Raw genomic sequence first — 20,000 nt, 5'->3', positions numbered from 1 at the left:
CTATAGACGTGGACTTTGGAGATCAGGTAGTTTTAATTAAGCAGAACTCACTCTCTGCAATCCTCCATCTGCATCATCCATCTGCATTCTCCATCTGCATCCAAAAGTATGACTCCCTGATAAAATGAAGGACCTCGGTCTCAGTATGACTCCCTGATAAAATGAAGGACCTCGCTCTCAGTATGACTCCCTGATAAAATGAAGGACCTCGCTCTCAGTATGACTCCCTGATAAAATGAAGGACCTCGCTCTCAGTATGACTCCCTGATAAAATGAAGGACCTCGCTCTCAGTATAGTTAAATACTGTAGGTCTGGGGAGTAAATACTGTAGGACTGGGGGGTAAATACTGTAGGACTGGGGGTAAATACTGTAGGACTGGGGGTAAATACTGTAGGACTGGGGGTTAAATACTGTAGGACTGGGGGTTAAATACTGTAGGACTGGGGGTTAAATACTGTAGGACTGGGGGTTAAATACTGTAGGACTGGGGGTTAAATACTGTAGGACTGGGGGTAAATACTGTAGGACTGGGGGTTAAATACTGTAGGACTGGGGGTTAAATACTGTAGGACTGGGGGTTAAATACTGTAGGACTGGGGGTAAATACTGTAGGACTGGGGGTAAATACTGTAGGACTGGGGGTTAAATACTGTAGGACTGGGGGTAAATACTGTAGGACTGGGGGTAAATACTGTAGGACTGGGGGTAAATACTGTAGGACTGGGGGTTAAATACTGTAGGACTGGGGGTAAATACTGTAGGACTGGGGGTTAAATACTGTAGGACTGGGGGTTAAATACTGTAGGACTGGGGTTAAATACTGTAGGACTGGGGGTTAAATACTGTAGGACTGGGGGTTAAATACTGTAGGACTGGGGGTAAATACTGTAGGACTGGGGCTAAATACTGTAGGACTGGGGGGTAAATACTGTAGGACTGGGGGTAAATACTGTAGGACTGGGGGTAAATACTGTAGGACTGGGGGTAAATACTGTAGGACTGGGGGTAAATACTGTAGGACTGGGGGTTAAATACTGTAGGACTGGGGGTTAAATACTGTAGGACTGGGGGTTAAATACTGTAGGACTGGATCAATGTTTTGTGAGTCTATTCCATTCTAAGGTTTACAGACTGGGTGGTGTGTGAGGGGGTGGGATGGTGGTAAACAGAGAGAGATGGCAAACTGAGTCATATCGTGTGTGTGTGTGTGTGTGTGTGTGTGTGTGTGTGAGGAACTGGTGTGTGTGTGAGGAACTTGTGTGTGTGAGGGGGTGGGATGGTGGTAACCAGAGAGAGATGGCAAACTGATTCAGATCGTGTGTGTGTGTGTGTGTATGTGTGTGTGTGTGTGTGTGTGTGTGTGTGTGTGTGTGTGTGTGTGTGTGTGTGTGTGTGTGTGTGTGTGTGTGTGTGTGTGTGTGTGTGTGTGTGTGTGTGTGTGTGTGTGTGTGTGTGTGTGAGGAAGGCGCTTGTGCCATAATCTGTAAGCACTCACCCCTTGCCAATACAGGTCCCTGCATGTTAAGGGAGTAAAACACACACAGCTATAACCCTTTGAGACTCCGCTAGATGAAAGAATCACCACCTTTCACCTCTCAAATGAGCCTTTACACTCCGTGGGCCGAATCCGTTCTTCACATGTGAAGGTACCTGGACGTACATCATCAAAACTTCATGTCAACGTTGGAGTTGGGATCTTTACATGTCAGGTTCTCCTCATCTCATCTTTGATGTCCTTGGCAATCTTTGTTTTAAATTAAATTAAACAAACGAGCACAAACACGCATGTAGCCCTTTACACTTGTACTCCTATACAGGTTGGAAATGGCAGGTTTGGACACTGATAAGCGCCTACATTGGAACACAGTGGCTGTACAGTAAGATGCTCAACAAGTCGTCAGACCTCAGGGTCTCTGCTCCACAGCTCTGTATGGGGTTTTGAGCACCATGTGCTCAAGAAGTCGCCCCCCCCCCCTGCTGATTGGACAACTTTTGCAAATGTTTTGTTGTCTGAGAGAGAGAAATGCTGCAAAGGAAAAGGACTCAATATATTATGAAAGATGAGACATTGAGAATTATAATATTTATATTTATATTTCATTTAACTAGGCAAGTTAATACCACTTTGTCATACAAGCAAGACAAACACCTGTGAGTCCACATGTACACTTCACATTTCCACATCATAAAACTCATGTAATATACAGAGTCAGTGTTTATCATCACTATGTTTGATGTACAGTTACAAGGCAACAATGGCGTTATACCCTGGGTTGTTCTAAACACCGTGTCAGTGTTTATCATCACTCTGTTTGTTATACCCTGGGTTGTTCTAAACACCGTGTCAGTGTTTATCATCACTCTGTTTGTTATACCCTGGGTTGTGCTGAACACCGTGTCAGTGTTTATCATCACTATGTTTGTTATACCCTGGGTTGTGCTGAACACCGTGTCAGTGTTTATCATCACTCTGTTTGTTATACCCTGGGTTGTGCTGAACACCGTGTCAGTGTTTATCATCACTCTGTTTGTTATACCCTGGGTTGTTCTGAACACCCAATGATCACTCTGTTTGTTATACCCTGGGTTGTTCTAAACACCGTGTTGTTTATCATCACTCTGTTTGTTATACCCTGGGTTGTTCTGAACACCCAATGATCACTCTGTTTGTTATACCCTGGGTTGTTCTAAACACCGTGTTAGTGTTTATCATCACTCTGTTTGTTATACCCTGGTGTTTATCATCACTCTGTTTGTTATACCCTGGGTTGTTCTAAACACCGTGTCAGTGTTTATCATCACTCTGTTTGTTATACCCTGGGTTGTTCTGAACACCCAATGATCACTCTGTTTGTTATACCCTGGGTTGTTCTAAACACCGTGTCAGTGTTTATCATCACTCTGTTTGTTATACCCTGGGTTGTGCTGAACACCGTGTCAGTGTTTATCATCACTCTGTTTGTTATACCCTGGGTTGTTCTAAACACCGTGTCAGTGTTTATCATCACTCTGTTTGTTATACCCTGGGTTGTTCTAAAGACCGTGTCAGTGTTTATCATCACTCTGTTTGTTATACCCTGGGTTGTTCTGAACACCCAATGATCTCTGTTTGTTACACCTAAACACCGTGTCAGTGTTTATCATCATACCCTGGGTTGTTCTGAACACCCAATGATCACTCTGTTTGTTATACCCTGGGTTGTGCTGAACACCGTGTCAGTGTTTATCATCACTCTGTTTGTTATACCCTGGGTTGTTCTGAACACCCAATGATCACTCTGTTTGTTATACCCTGGGTTGTGCTGAACACCGTGTCAGTGTTTATCATCACTCTGTTTGTTATACCCTGGGTTGTTCTGAACACCCAATGATCACTCTGTTCCGATGTGCTGTGATGACAATTTGCTGTCGACCACACATCTGAGTGAACTCATGACTCAGTTCTAAAACACACTAAGTGGGGCACCTGGTGATGTGTTCACATCTTTTCTGTTGTTCATCCCTGATTTTAGCTGGTCATTGTTGGCAATAGAACAAGCTTTTAAATGGCCGCCTTACCCAGATTTAGATTTATAATGGACCGTTTTTTTTGGAATGCGTAAACAACAATAGTAATTGTGTGATGTCGGGGATCCAGGGCTGTGTTCCAAACAAAACTACTACAAGTGTGCTTGTTCTAGTTCCTCAACGCCACAGCTAGGAGAGTTTAAAAAACACCTTCTAGTTGAAGACTCTTCTTTGATTCATAAAAGTGCATTGGAATTACTTAAGAAGTGTGCGCACTTTGGAGAGATGAGTGGCCACTTGGAAACACCAGTTAGACCTCTCACACAAACCCTTGTAAAATGTTTTGTCTCATACTGCACCTACCCCAAGTCATGTTACTGACTGTATCCAGATTATTTTTCAGATTTTGTTATCAATAAATGTGGAGAAAAGTACACTACATGTCAAATCAACAGTGTAATATTTTGGATGAAGTCTTGTCAGGTGAACTGTGGTGTCCCTCACCTTTTTAGTCTAATCATTTTTGCCATAATCTCCAAACTGTTCCCTTTTTAATTGCTACTATGGCTATGCGTTAGCTTTCCATATTTCTTCCGTAAGAAACAGTTCCATTTAGTCCTATCCCACAAGTGTATTGGGTTAAATAAGAAGAGGTCTCAGTTGAATGCAGAAGCGTTCTGATATAGCCTCAGTGGTGTGGGTATACCACATATGAAGTTACACTTGTTCCTCAGTGTTAATGCATGCTTCTCTCTTTGACTTCTCATTAACACCACCATACAGGGCTTCCAATAACAGTCTGGTGTTGGTCTGACTGTGAAACAAACAAGACTGCAAGCGTCTGGGTCATATTCATTAGGTACCAAACGTATGAAAACAGACTGAAACAGGACTCAACAAATGTACATTTTTGTTTTCTGTTGCATATTTCTTCTTTTTTTCCCTTCTCCGTTGTACGCCTGTTATAGTGGTGAAATAAAAGACCTCTAAACCCACTGACTATTGTTTGTGATGATTACTGCTGCCAGAGCGTTGACCTAAATGTTGCCACCGTCAGCACTGTAGGGCCTTGTGGTTATAGATCTGGTATAATTAGAGTTACAGTGCCTTCAGAAAGTATTCTGTAACCTTGTCTTTTCCCACATTTTGTTACGTTACAGCCTAATTAAAAAAAAAAACACAAAAAAAAATAGAAATATCTACATACAATACCCCCATAATACCAAAGCAAAAACTGATTTTGATACATTTTTGAAAATATTTTACAAATTAAAAACGGATATATCACATTTACATAAGTATTCAGACCCTTTGCTCAGTACTTTGTTGAAGCACCCTTTGGCAGCGATTACAGCATCGATTCTTCTTGGGTATGACACTACAAGCTTGGCACACCTGTATTTGGGGAGTTTCTCCCATTGTTCTGTTGCAACGTGAAACTTGGCCACAGTCTGAGTTCCTGAGCACTCTGGAGCAGCTTTTCATAAAGATTTTTTCTGTACTTCTCTCCGTTCATCTTTGTCTCGATCCTGGCTAGTCTCCCAGTCCCTGCTGCTGAAAACCCCCCCCCCACAGCACAATGCTGCCACCACCGTGCTTCACCATAGGGATGGTGCCAGGTTTCCTCCAGATGTGACGCTTGGCATTTGGGCCAAAGAGTTCAATCTTGGTTTCATTAGACCAGAGGATATTTTGGCAAATTCCAAGAGGTCTTTCATGTGCCTTTTACTGAGGAGTGGCTTCTGTCTGGCCACTCTATCATAAAGGCCTGATTTGGTGGAGTGAAGCAGAGATGGTTGTCCTTCTCTTCTTCTGGAAGTTTCTCTCATCTCCACAGAGGAACTCTAGAGCTCTGTCAGAATGATCATCGGGTTAACGGTCACCTCCCTGACCAAGGCCCTTCTCTCTCGATTGCTCAGTTTTGCCCGGCAGCCTGCTCTAGGAAGAGTCTTGGTGGTTCCAAACTTCTTTGATTTAAGAATGATGGAGGCCGCTGTGTTCTTGGGAACCTTCAATGCTGCAGACATTTTTTGGTACTATTCCCCAGATCTGTGCCTCGACACAAACCTGTCTCGGAGCTTTACGGACAATTCCATCGACCTCAAGGACTGGTTTTTGCTCTGACATGCACTGTCAACTGTGGGGTCATATATATATACATATATATATACAGGTGTGTCCCTTTCCAAATCATGTCCAATCAATTTGAATTTACCAAGTGGACTCCAATCAAGTTGTAGAAACGTCAAGGATGATCAATGGAAACAGGATGCACCTGAGCTCAATTTCGAGTCTCATAGCATAGAGTCTGAATACTAATGTAAATAAGGTATCCGTTTTTTTATCTTGATCCATTTGCTAAAAATTCTAAACAGTTTTCTTTTTGTCATTATGGGGTATTGTGGTGTCATTATGGGGTATTGTGATGTCATTATGGGGTATTGTGATGTCATTATGGGGTATTGTGATGTCATTATGGGGTATTGTGATTATGGGGTATCGTGATGTCATTATGGGGTATTGTGATGTCATTATGGGGTATTGTGATGTCATTATGGGGTATTGTGATGTCATTATGGGGTATTGTGATGTCATTATGGGGTATTGTGATGTCATTATGGGGTATTGAGTTGTCATTATGGGGTATTGTGATGTCATTATGGGGTATTGTGATGTCATTATGGGGTATTGTGATGTCATTATGGGGTATTGTGATGTCATTATGGGGTATTGTGTTGTCATTATGGGGTATTGTGATGTCATTATGGGGTATTGTGATGTCATTATGGGGTATTGTATTTATTTAATCCATTTTAGAATAAGGCTGTAAATGTAACAATGTGGAAAAAGTTAAGGGGTCTGAATACTTTCCGAATGCACTGTAGGTGAAGTTTGTTTACAGGAAGTGTTTATAGTACAAGTTGTTATGGGGTGAGAAAGCTTGTTGGAGTGGAGGACTAGACACCATGGAAAAAAAGAGAAAAAAAAGACAGAACAGAGTAAGGTTAGTTCTTATTTCAAAGGTCGATAGAATAGGATATGTCAATGAGACCTTAGAGAAAATGTGCTATTTATATTTCTTGTTGAAGATGGACTGGCTTGTTCAACAGTAATGCATATTATTTCTAGCATTGACATTTGGGTTCTTAGGTTTATACTGTGGTGGGGAAAACACTGGGGCAGATTTGGTTTCAGCTCTTATAGCTCATGTAGTTCAACTGCACCGTGCAGGATTCGAGCGTTCTTATGTAGAATGTCAACTTTTAATGGAAATTAATTGATAAGTGAATTTTGAGGAAACCTCATGATTTTTGTTTTTCTTCGGGATATTAGATGTACAGATACATTAGCTACCAACTGTCAGAGGCATAATACATTCTTAATTGTATCCCTCTTGTTTCTGTCCTCAGCAAAACCACCAAACCGTCCCCCACCCAACACTTTCACTAATACTGATCTGCCTTAGATCCATCATCAACTCTTCTCTGGTGTTGATCTAGACCACCACCAAACACCCACCATGTCGGATCCCACTGACCCCAGAGAGGAAATCCTAGACTGGCTGACCAGCCTGCGTCTGCCCCAGTACGCTGTCGGATTTTACCTGGGGGGCTTCCAGTGCCTGGAAGACTGCAGGGGGCTCACTGAAAACCGCCTCCTGGAGCTCCGAGTGTTCCCTACAGGCCACCGTAGACGGATCCTATGTAGTTTGGAAGCCCTAAGATTGGTGGTGGAAGAGCCGGGGGAAGAGGAAAAGGAGGGGGAAGAGAGGGTGTGGGGCCAGAGAATGCCCGTCCCCCAACCCAGACACATCTTCATGACAAATAAGAAAATGGTGACTTCCTGCCAGCCTAGTGAGAGGGTAGAGCAGGCAAGATGGGAGGGGAGGCAGACCCTACACCCTGGGGCTGGCTTAGCGTTCTCTTCTTCTGTCTCTTCAATCCCTAACACTTCTATAAAGGGGTCTCCGAGACCACCTCAGCCGACACCGCGTGACCCTGTCAACGTACGCACCACTTCCTCAGCTTCGAACTCCACATCTGGCAGCTGTGATTCCCTCTCTGTCTCCTCCCACTCTGGAGAGGTGCCCTCTGATTGTGAGATCTCCTCTGAGGAGCCTTCCCCTTCCACTACAGACCTCTCTCCCAGGCCTGACCACGTTCTATCTGGGAAAAACCAAGAGGTTTACCAGGCGAAGATGGTGGATAATGTGATCTATGAGAGGGGCCCCAGCTTGAAGACACAAGCCAAGGGCCCCCGGCCCACCCGTTCCTACAGACTGAGGCACCGGCCAGTTCCCGGGATTCCTGACCAGGTCATCCTACCCCGCCGGCCTGGTAGGCATCTCTCATCCCTCGCCTCATTTGTCTATAACTTATTGATAGCCTATTATAATATTAAGTGATCAATGGGTGTGTGTACCGTTGGTTTATGATGTTTTGAAACTTTAGCACTTTCTCATAGTTGACCCACCATCTCTATTCAGTCTTGTGTTCCAAAATTCCAATGGAGTTTTTTTATTTTTACATTGGATAAAAGTACAGACTCAAGAGTTTCTAAATGACATATCATACACTGTAGTTAGAGGAAACATGGGGAAGTAATGCTGCTTTAAAAGGTGATACACTTCGAATCACATTTAGGAGGAAAAGGAATTAAAACATTTTGCTGTGATTTTCATACATGCTCCACATTAATCGTTGGGAAACATATTTAGAAAAGGATCATTTTACCAAATTGCCTAAATGGATTCTCTGAACATTGTCTCACCAAGTTACCCATTTAGGCAAACCATTTACAGTATTAAATTGCCTATGGTTGTATAATAAATATAACCTTTCACATTGACCAGCCGCAGTGCTGTTCTTTGATTGCACTCATTTTAGCGTCGTTCATACCCTCTAAAACCTTAGTCACCCATCTCTTAAATCATTTACATTGGACCACATGAATGTGGCCATGTGCTAAAGCAGTGAGGTAGTGCTTGAAAAAACAAAGAAAAGATTTCAACAATAAAATGCTTTAACTTCATGTGCTGATTACCTTCAGCACATGAAGTTAAAGCATTTTATTGAGGGAAAAAACAAAGGCTTAGCCTGAGAGCATATTTCTGTCCTGCCCTTTGGAGAAAAACATGTGCTGAAGGTAAGGGGAGGGAAAAAACAAAGGCTTAGCCTGAGAGCATATTTCTGTCCTGCCCTTTGGGGAAGAACATGTAATGTCTATGTCCTTTTCATCGCAAAAGTCCTGAGCTTCTACAAAATATAATGTTTGCCAGGTTGTGTCCAGTCCGAGGGTTTCACATCTCTGGGAGGAAGGACGTAATCGTTGCACGGCAGCAGAAGCCTGGTTCCATATTAGAGAGAGAGAGCTCCTTGGCTACAACAACACCAGGCTCCAGACTGTTGAAGCTGTAAAGGAAGAAAGCAGACTAAAAATAGACAGGAAATTGAAAACCTTGCATACTAGAAATAACATGAATTGACCCTCAAGTCAAAGCAATAAGCTCAAAGTACAACATTCCTGAAGTGTTGCTTGTTCACCCTTGATCATCTCGTTGTACAGGAGGCAGAGAGCAGGTTTATGCTGAAAGACAAATTCCAGAAAAACATGTTAAAAACATTAATTAATTATTGTCCTGTAGCTCGTTATTGCCTACTACAGCTGTACCAAAATGTCCTGTACACACCTAACCTGCTTACAGTCCAACAATGGCAATGCAGACACAAGATAACTAGCTAGATTTAGCCAAAATGTAATAACATAATTACCAACTGGCTAGATGTAAATGGAATTAATTTAATTCATTTGAACATGCAAAAAAACTACCTCAATCTATAACCTAATAGCTAGCAAGCTATTTAGCTATGATTTTATTAAGGCTAGCTAGCGAGCCAACTTGGCATGTGTCCCTATAACATAACATGGGGTTTGATTAACTTACTAATTGATTAGCATTCACACCACAGTGGCTACTCCAGGTAGCTAGTTAAACATGAGAAACTGGCTAACATTAAAACTATTATAATTATATAACGGATGCCTTAGCTCATCAACAATGAACATTTAACAGTAGAATGCAATTGGCCAGCTCAGCTAGCTGTCTTAACGTTGCTTCTGATCACAACAAGTCATCTGTAAATGACGAAGCAAGCTATATCGGTAGCTATATAGCTAGAAATGAAAACAACTTTTGATACAGTTGAGACAATAACGTAATGTAATGAAACAGCAGGAGCAGGTCTCGAACCCTCGAACTTCGAGTCCCGCTATCGACTTCCGCAAAAGCATGCTCGTGCGGCAGAGTCGATTTCCGCGCTTATGAACCCAGGGTCGTTACAGTATGTACATGTACATGGCTACGACAGTCATTCTGACCATTTGATATTTCAATCTTGTTAATATTTCATTATGTTAAAATAGGTCATATAACCTCAGGACACCAAATATTATATAAATATATATATTAATTGTAATCAGTCAGAACATTTATTGATTGATCCAGAAGTATGTAGACTGTAAATACTAAAATAAGACCTAATCTGTATTGAAACTAATTTTATACATATAAGAATCGATGTGGCCTAAAAACAAATAAATAAATTGAAAATAGTCTGATGGGTGACAATATTATCAATTGTGAAACGGAGAATGAATAGATTGATGACCAGTGCATTGACAAAGAAGATAGCAGAGTGTACCACTTTTTGATTGCTAAGAGAGCAGATTCAGTTATTTTGCCAAACGACTCTCAACATTGTGCGGATGGGCTCTGTTTGAGAATATAAACTGGGTGGTTTGAGCTCTGAATGCTGATTGGCTGACAGAAAAAAAATATTTTTACTTCTCTAATTACTTTGGAAACTAGTTTATAATAGCAATAGGCTAAGGGCTGACGACAATCAGCAATAGCCATTTGTGACTCAACAGACTGGATTCGGTCTTATGTAGCAATATTTAAAATTGTGTTTTTTACATTATATAAAATTAGAGACTCGGAGCTACAAATTGGTGTATCATACACTGCATTTGAGGAACAATGGGAAAGTTATTCTGCTTTGAAAGTTGTGTATCCCACAACTGTTGTGAGGGAGTGAAAGTTGTTAGGGACAATCTAGGATGAATCACAATAATTGTTTGCTAATATAATAATTGCTTTCCATAATGTACAGTGCCTTGCGAAAGTATTCGGCCCCCTTGAACTTTGCGACCTTTTGCCACATTTCAGGCTTCAAACATAAAGATATAAAACTGTATTTTTTTGTGAAGAATCGACAACAAGTGTGACACAATCATGAAGTGGAACGACATTTATTGGATATTTCAAACTTTCTTAACAAATCAAAAACTGAAAAATTGGGCATGCAAAATTATTCAGCCCCTTTAGGCTAAAGTCAGCTTGAAATTAAACTACTTTCTGTCAAAATGTGAAAATGTGTAATATCTGAAAATGTACGTTAGTCTAGCGTCAGCTAGCTATCTTACCTATATACAGTGAGGGAAACAAGTATTTGTTCCCCTGCTGGTTTTGTACGTTTGCCCACTGACAAATAAATGATCAGTCTATCATTTTAATGGTAGGTTTATTTGAACAGTGAGAGACAGAATAACAACAAACAAACCCAGAAATACGCATGTCAAAAATGTTATAAAATGATTTGCATTTTAATGAGGGAAATAAGTATTTGACCCTTCTGCAATTAAACGACCTAGTACTTGGTGGTAAAACCCTTGTTGTCAATCACAGAGGTCAGACGTTTCTTGTAGTTGGCCACCAGGTTTGCACACATCTCATGAGGGATTTCGTCCCACTCATGTTTGCAGATCTTCTCCAAGTCATTGAGGTTTCGAGGCTAACGTTTGGCAACTCGAACCTTCATCTCCCTCCACAGATTGTCTATGTGATTAAGGTCTGGAGACTGGCTAGGCCACTCCAGGACCTTAATGTGCTTCTTCTTGAGCCACTCCTTTGTTGCCTTGGCCGTGTGTTTTGGGTCATTGTCATGCTGGAATACCCATCCACGACCCATTTTCAATGCCCTGGCTGAGGGAAGGAGGTTCTCACCCAAGATTTGACGGTACATGGCCCCGTCCATCGTCCCTTTGATGCGGTGAAGTTGTCCTGTCCCCTTAGCAGAAAAACACCCCCAAAGCATAATGTTTCCACCTCCATGTTTGACGGTGGGGATGGTGTTCTTGGGGTCATAGGCAGTATTCCTCCTCCTCCAAACACGCCGAGTTGAGTTGATGCCAAAGAGCTCCATTTTGGTCTCATCTGACCACAACACTTTCACCCAGTTGTCCTCTGAATCATTCAGATGCTCATTGGCAAACTTCAGATGGGCATGTATATGTGCTTTCTTGAGCAAGGGGACCTTGCGGGCGTTGCAGGATTTCAGTCCTTCACAGCGTAGTGTTAACAATTGTTTTCTTGGTGACTACGGTCCCAGCTGATCATTTCTTTGTCAGTGGGCAAACGTACCAAATCAGCAGGGGGATCAAATACTTTTTTCTCTCACTGTACATCATCGTGCATGGACGCGTCTCCCTGTCAGGAATGCGATGCCACGGTTGCCCTTAGTTTGAAGGTAAAATCCAGAGACAGGTGTTTTCTCCATCTCTTTTAGCTATCATACTCTAATTCCACTAATTTCAAAACTCGATCCTCTAGAAAATGGAGAGCCACACTTATGCAGCTCCACTACACGATACATAAAAAAAGCTGCATTCGACAGGATTACCAACACAGACTGACGAGCTTCTATGGCAGACCAATCCGAAACTCTTCTCTCTGTCCAGCCCACTCATTATCTCAGCCAATCATGGCTAGTGGGACGGTTGCTAGCTTTTTCTGTCACTTAACCAACAAGGCTCGTAAATGTTACAATTTCATTCATATTTACAGATGGTTTGTCATTAAGACACATGAAAGTTCACACGTACAAGAAGGCATTTCTAGCAACAACAAAAAAACGCATTATGATAAAAAACATATATTTTTTAAAACTTTCAAACGTTTCCTGAATCTCGGGTCACATGGGTCACATTTGGGGAACATATCCTTTCTAGTGTTAACTCAAAGGCACATATATATATATATCCTGATGCCTTGTGTGTCAGACGGCGTTCTAATAAAGGTTATTCTCATTCTTTTCCCTCCTCAGGAGCTTGCCGCCGCTAACATCCACAACCGACCTTGAACACCTTCCCTGCGCCCAGGTTCCCGGTGGTGCTCACGGCAACCAGAAAGGTCTCCTAGCAACAAATCCGATTTTAGCTTTTCCTTTAATATTTTATATTATCGAGTCAGCAGGCACTACTATTGTTTGCCCTGATGAGAAAAAGGGGGAGGGGGAGAGAGAGAGGGGAAAAGGGGGAGAGAGAGAGGGGGGGGGAGAGAGAGAGGGAGGGGAGAGAGAGAGGGGAGGGGAGAGAGAGAGAGGGGAGGGAGAGAGAGAGAGAGGGGGGGGAGAGAGAGAGAGGAGGGGGAGAGAGAGAGGGAAAAGGGAGAGAGAGAGAGGGAAAAGGAGAGAGAGAGAGGGGAGGGGGAGAGAGAGAGGGGAGGGGGAGAGAGAGAGGGGAAAAGGGAGAGAGAGAGAGAGGGGAAAAGGGAGAGAGAGAGAGGGGAGGGGAGAGAGAGAGGGAAAAGGGAGAGAGGGGAAAAGGGAGAGAGAAAGAGGGGGTGTGTTTTAGATTCATCACGGGGGGAACCAACGTCACGTTTTGAGGGTGCTTTTGTCTTGCTGGGATTGTGCTCTCGCTCGCTCTCGCTCTCTCATCTTGCGTAGTGGTGCCAGTGGTGCCAGTGAGGCCTATTGTATATCCCGCTTCACTCTCCTAACTCCAGAAGTTTAAAAAAAAAAAACTTTGTTGGCAAATTGACCTTTAATGATACAGGCAATGTGTTGTGAGGTCTGTGTTGATGCCTCCCTCTGTCTATGGTGGCTCCCATAGCTGGTGAATGTGGGTCTGACTCTTTCCTTCCAAAAGTATATACAGTACATACAACCCCCCCCTCTTTCTTCCAAAAGTATATATAGTACATACAACCCCCCTTTCTTCTTCCAAAAGTATATACAGTACATACAACCTCCCCCTCTTTCTTCCAAAAGTATATACAGTACATACAAACTCCCCTCTTTCCAAAAGTATATACAGTACATACAACCCCCCCTCTTTCCAAAAGTATATACAGTACATACAACTCCCCCTCTTTCTTCCTAGTTCCTAGTTCCTACCTCTACTTTTCCTCCTCTTTTCAATTTACTTGGTCTCTCTCTCCCTCTCTGTCTCTCTCTCTCTCTCTCTCTCTCTCTCTCTCTCTCTCTCTCTCTCTCTGTCTCTCTGTCTCTCTGTCTCTCTCTCTGTCTCTCTCTCTCTCTGTCTCTCTGTCTCTGTCTCTGTCTCTATCTCTCTCTCTCCTCTCTCTCTCTCTCTCTCTCTCTCTCTGTCTCTGTCTCTCTCTCTCTCTCTCCCCCCTCCAATAGATCGTGATAAACGACCCTACTGTCTCTCAGACACCAGACCTGTCCATAGAGATAAGGGTGTGATAGTGTGTTCCTCTTCAACATAGAAAGTGGATCTGTCTCTTTCCTTCCAACAGTAAATACAACTTCCCTCCCTCTTTCTTCCTACCTCTACTTTTCCTCCTTTATTTGATTTACTTGGTTGCTCTCTGTCTCTCTCTCCCCCCTTTTTTTTCTCGCTCCCCTTTCTCTCCCTTTCTGACTCTCTCTCTCGCTCCCCTTTCTCTCCCTTTCTGACTCTCTCTCTCGCTCCCCTTTCTCTCCCTTTCTGACTCTCTCTCACTCCCCTTTCTCTCCCTTTCTGACTCTCTCTCTCGCTCCCCTTTCTCTCCCTTTCTGACTCTCTCTCTCGCTCCCCTTTCTCTCCCTTTCTGACTCTCTCTCTCGCTCCCCTTTCTCTCCCTTTCTGACTCTCTCTCTCGCTCCCCTATCTCTCCCTTTCTGACTCTCTCTCGCTCCCCTTTCTCTCCCTTTCTGACTCTCTCTCGCTCCCCTTTCTCTCCCTTTCTGACTCTCTTTCTCGCTCCCCTTTCTCTCCCTTTCTGACTCTCTCTCGCTCCCCTTTCTCTCCCTTTCTGACTCCCTCTCTCTCTCTCACTCCCCTTTCTCTCCCATTTCTCTCTCTCTATCCCCCTTTCTCTCTCTATCCCCCTTTCTCTCTCTCTCTCTCTCTCTCTCTCTCTCTCTCTCTCTCTCTCTCTCTCTCTCTCTCTCTCTCTCCATTGCTCTCTCTCTCTCTCCCATTGCTCTCTCCCTCTCCCATTTCTCTCTCTCTCCCATTTCTCTCTCTCCCCCCCCTTTCTCTTTCTCTCTCAGCCCAATAGATCGTGATAAACGACCCTACTGTCTCTCAGACACCAGACCTGTCCATTGAGGTATGGGTGTGATTGTGTGTTCCTCTTCAACTTAGTAGGACCTGGTGGCTGTGTTTCTATCTCCCAGTGCCTTGTCTCGATGGCCTATCTAGTAGCTCGTATCTATGTATGTGTCTGGATGTTTGTGTAGGTATGTGTGTGTCCGTCCGCCGGGGAATGTCTGCCGGCCCTTGCTGTCCCCAGGAGATGGGCGATGTTATTTGTCACTGTGACAGGCAGTGGCCCACACTGGGTCGCCCCGGGTCTATTGACTGATGGTGTCTGGGTGGTCTCATACTTTCTCCTCCCTCCTCGGCTGAGGTCCCCATTGGGCCTCACACAGGGCCAATGAACGTCCTTGGTTTGGCTAGTGTCTGTCTGAGAAAGGAAGAACAAGTTTTTTGCACTTTTGTAGAAGAGAGAGAAAGGAGGAGGGGAGACGACAGGGAGGGAGAAGGAGGGGAGACGACAGGGAGGGAGAAGGAGGGGAGACGACAGGGAGGGAGGAGGGGAGACGACAGGGAGGGAGAAGGAGGGGAGACGAAAGGGAGGGAGAGGAGGAGGGGAGACGACAGGGAGGGAGAAGGAGGGGAGACGACTGGGAGGGAGAAGAGAGGGAGAGGAGGAGGGGAGACGAAAGAGAGGGAGAGGAGAAGGGGAGACGAAAGGGAGGGAGAGGAGGAGGGGAGACGACAGGGAGGAAGAAGGAGGGGAGACGACAGGGAGGGAGAAGGAGGGGAGACGACAGGGAGGGAGAAGGAGGGGAGACGACAGGGAGGGAGAAGGAGGGGAGACGACAGGGAGGGAGAAGGAGGGGAGACGACAGGGAGGGAGAAGGAGGGGAGACGACAGGGAGGGAGAAGAGAGGGAGGAGGAGGGGAGACGACAGGGAGGGAGAAGGAGGGGAGACGACAGGGAGGGAGAAGGAGTGGAGATGACAGGGAGGGAGATGAGAGGGAGGAGGAGTGGAGACGACAGGGAGGGAGGAGGAGGGAGACGACAGGGAGGGAGGAGGAGTGGAGACGACAGGGAGGGAGGAGGGAGGAGACAGGGAGGGAGGAGGAGTGGAGACGACAGGGAGGGAGAAGGAGGGAGACGACAGGGAGGGAGGAGGAGTGGAGACGACAGGGAGGGAGGAGGAGGGAGACGACAGGGAGGGAGGAGGAGGGGAGACGACAGAGAGGGAGGAGGAGGGGAGACGACAGAGAGGGAGGAGGAGGGGAGACGACAGAGAGGGAGGAGGAGGGGAGACGACAGAGAGGGAGGAGGAGGGGAGACGACAGAGAGGGAGGAGGAGGGGAGACGACAGAGAGGGAGGAGGAGGGGAGACGACAGGGAGGGAGAAGGAGGGGAGACGACAGGGAGGGAGAAGGAGGGGAGACGACAGGGAGGGAGATGAGAGGGAGGAGGAGGGGGAGACGACAGGGAGGGAGAAGGAGGGGAGACTACAGGGAGGGAGAAGGAGGGGAGACGACAGGGATGGAGAAGGAGGGGAGACGACAGGGAGGGAGAAGGAGGGGAGACTACAGGGAGGGAGAAGGAGGGGAGACGACAGGGATGGAGGAGGAGGGGAGACGACAGGGATGGAGGAGGAGGGGAGACGACAGAGAGGGAGGAGGCGGGGAGACGACAGAGAGGGAGGAGGAGGGGGGAGACGACAGAGAGGGAGGAGGAGGGGAGACGACAGAGAGGGAGGAGGAGGGGAGACGACAGAGAGGGAGGAGGAGGGGAGACGACAGAGAGGGAGGAGGAGGGGAGACGACAGAGAGGGAGGAGGAGGAGGGGAGACGACAGAGAGGGAGGAGGAGGGGAGACGACAGAGAGGGAGGAGGAGGGGAGACGACAGAGAGGGAGGAGGAGGGGAGACGACAGAGGGAGGAGGAGGGGAGACGACAGAGAGGGAGGAGGAGGGGAGACGACAGAGAGGGAGGAGGAGGGGAGACGACAGGGAGGGAGAAGGAGGGGAGACGACAGGGAGGGAGGAGGAGGGGAGACGACAGGGAGGGAGAAGGAGGGGAGACGACAGGGAGGGAGATGAGAGGGAGGAGGAGGGGAGACGACAGGGAGGGAGAAGGAGGGGAGACTACAGGGAGGGAGAAGGAGGGGAGACGACAGGGATGGAGAAGGAGGGGGAGACGACAGGGATGGAGAAGGAGGGGAGACGACAGAGAGGGAGGAGGAGGGGAGACGACAGAGAGGGAGGAGGAGGGGAGACGACAGAGAGGGAGGAGGCGGGGAGACGACAGAGAGGGAGGAGGAGGGGAGACGACAGAGGGAGGAGGAGGGGAGACGACAGAGGGGAGGAGGAGGGGAGACGACAGGGAGGGAGGAGGAGGGGAGACGACAGGGAGGGAGGAGGAGGGGAGACGACAGGGAGGGAGAAGGAGGGGAGACGACAGGGAGGGAGAAGGAGGGGAGACGACAGGGAGGGAGAAGGAGGAGGGGAGACGAAAGGGAGGGAGAGGAGGAGGGGAGACGACAGGGAGGGAGAAGGAGGGGAGACGACTGGGAGGGAGAAGAGAGGGAGAGGAGGAGGGGAGATGACAGCGAGGGAGAAGAGAGGGGAGACGACGGGGAGGGAGAAGAGAGGGAGAGGAGAAGGGGAGACGAAAGGGAGGGAGAGGAGGAGGGGAGACGACAGGGAGGAAGAAGGAGGGGAGACGACAGGGAGGAAGAAGGAGGGGAGACGACAGGGAGGAAGAAGGAGGGGAGACGACAGGGAGGGAGAAGGAGGGGAGACGACAGGGAGGGAGAAGGAGGGGAGACGACAGGGAGGGAGAAGAGAGGGAGGAGGAGGGGAGACGACAGGGAGGGAGAAGGAGGGGAGACGACAGGGAGGGAGAAGGAGGGGAGACGACAGGGAGGGAGATGAGAGGGAGAAGGAGTGGAGATGACAGGGAGGGAGATGAGAGGGAGGAGGAGTGGAGACGACAGGGAGGGAGAAGGAGTGGAGACGACAGGGAGGGAGAAGGAGTGGAGACGACAGGGAGGGAGAAGGAGGGGAGACGACAGGGAGGGAGAAGGAGGGGAGACGACAGGGAGGGAGAAGGAGTGGAGATGACAGGGAGGGAGATGAGAGGGAGGAGGAGTGGAGACGACAGGGAGGGAGAGAAGGAGGGAGACGACAGGGAGGGAGGAGGAGGGGAGACGACAGAGAGGGAGGAGGAGGGGAGACGACAGAGAGGGAGGAGGAGGGGAGACGACAGGGAGGGAGGAGGAGGGGAGACGACAGGGAGGGAGATGAGAGGGAGGAGGAGGGGAGACGACAGGGAGGGAGAAGGAGGGGAGACTACAGGGAGGGAGAAGGAGGGGAGACGACAGGGAGGGAGAGGAGGGAGGGGGGAGACGACAGGGATGGAGAAGGAGGGGAGACGACAGAGAGGGAGAAGTAGGGGAGACGACAGGGTGGGAGAAGGAGAGGGAGACGACAGGGTGGGAGATGAGAGGGAGGAGGAGGGGAGACGACAGAGAGGGAGGAGGAGGGGAGACGACAGAGAGGGAGGAGGAGGGGAGACGACAGAGAGGGAGGAGGAGGGGAGACGACAGAGAGGGAGGAGGAGGGGAGACGACAGAGAGGGAGGAGGAGGGGAGACGACAGAGAGGGAGGAGGAGGGAGACGACAGAGAGGGAGGAGGAGGGGAGACGACAGAGAGGGAGGAGGCGGGGAGACGACAGAGAGGGAGGAGGCGGGGAGACGACAGAGAGAGGAGGAGGGGAGAGACAGAGAGGGAGGAGGAGGGGAGACGACAGGGAGGGAGGAGGAGGGGAGACGACAGGGAGGGAGGAGGAGGGGAGACGACAGGGAGGGAGAAGGAGGGGAGACGACAGGGAGGGAGGAGGAGGGGAGACGACAGGGAGGGAGAAGGAGGGGAGACGACAGGGAGGGAGAAGGAGGGGAGACGACAGGGAGGGAGAAGGAGGGGAGACGACAGGGAGGGAGAAGGAGGAGGGGAGACGACAGGGAGGGAGAAGGAGGAGGGGAGACGACAGGGAGGGAGAAGGAGGAGGGGAGACGACAGGGAGGGAGAAGGAGGAGGGGAGACGACAGGGACGGAGAAGGAGGAGGAGGGGAGACGACAGGGAGGGAGAAGGAGGAGGAGGGGAGACGACAGGGAGGGAGAAGGAGGAGGGGAGACGACAGGGAGGGAGAAGGAGGAGGAGGGGAGACGACAGGGAGGGAGAAGGAGGAGGAGGGGAGACGACAGGGAGGGAGAAGAGAGAGGAGACGACAGGGAGGGAGAAGGAGGGGAGACGACAGAGAGGGAGAAGGAGGGGAGACGACAGGGATGGAGAAGGAGGGGAGACGACAGGGAGGGAGAAGGAGGGGAGACGACAGGGAGGGAGAAGGAGGGGGAGACGACAGGGAGGGAGAAGGAGGAGGGGAGACGACAGGGAGGGAGAAGGAGGAGGGGAGACGACAGGGAGGGAGAAGGAGGAGGGAGACGACAGGGAGGGAGAAGGAGGAGGGGAGACGACAGGGAGGGAGAAGGAGGAGGGGAGACGACAGGGAGGGAGAAGGAGGAGGGGAGACGACAGGGAGGGAGAAGGAGGAGGGGAGACGACAGGGAGGGAGAAGAGAGAGGGAGAAGGTAGGAATATGCTTCAACATGTTACACAGAACTCTAAGGGGAGGATTCATTCAAGTGTTATGGTTATGTGGTGCAACAACAGTATGTAGACCTATACTATGAGCATTTGTCTGTCAGAACTAATGATGTTTTATGTGTGTCCTTCTCTCTACTCTAGCCCCACTGCAAAGAACGTTGTCTCCCATTGTTCCTTATGGAGAAACATTCCTATACAACAACCCAGAGAACATACTGGTAAGGTGAAATACTGAAGTTGTGTATTAAACCAAATAGGTGCGCTACTATTAAGCACTTTGACCTACGGTTGTATAGATTACATTCAATATAAGAACATTACTTACAGCCAGGCAATGATAACAAGATCTCCAGAGAGAGTTGGTCACGGAGAGGCTGATCAGAGCGTGGTAGGCCCCACCTGCGACCCCACCCCACCTGCGACCCCACCCCACCTGCGGCCCCACCCCACCTGCGGCCCCACCCCACCTGCGGCCCCACCCCACCTGCGACCCCACCCCACCTGCG

General features: G+C 47.9%; 1 protein-coding gene across 2 annotated transcripts in view; it reads left to right on the top strand.

Annotated features, from left to right (window-relative positions):
- Positions 1 to 20,000, top strand: part of arap2 (ArfGAP with RhoGAP domain, ankyrin repeat and PH domain 2) — a 253,179-nt gene that overhangs the window by 1,596 nt on the left and 231,583 nt on the right. For both annotated transcript variants that reach the window (XR_006834916.1, XM_046328114.1), the window contains exons 2-4: positions 6,920 to 7,846; positions 12,674 to 12,759; positions 19,636 to 19,712. The gene's annotated coding sequence lies outside the window, so the exon portion shown is untranslated. The remainder of the gene's footprint in view (positions 1 to 6,919; positions 7,847 to 12,673; positions 12,760 to 19,635; positions 19,713 to 20,000) is intronic.

This window comes from Oncorhynchus gorbuscha, linkage group LG25 (genome assembly GCF_021184085.1).
Source record: "Oncorhynchus gorbuscha isolate QuinsamMale2020 ecotype Even-year linkage group LG25, OgorEven_v1.0, whole genome shotgun sequence".
Lineage (NCBI taxonomy): Eukaryota > Metazoa > Chordata > Actinopteri > Salmoniformes > Salmonidae > Oncorhynchus > Oncorhynchus gorbuscha.
This window is presented reverse-complemented; position numbering and strand designations above follow the sequence as displayed.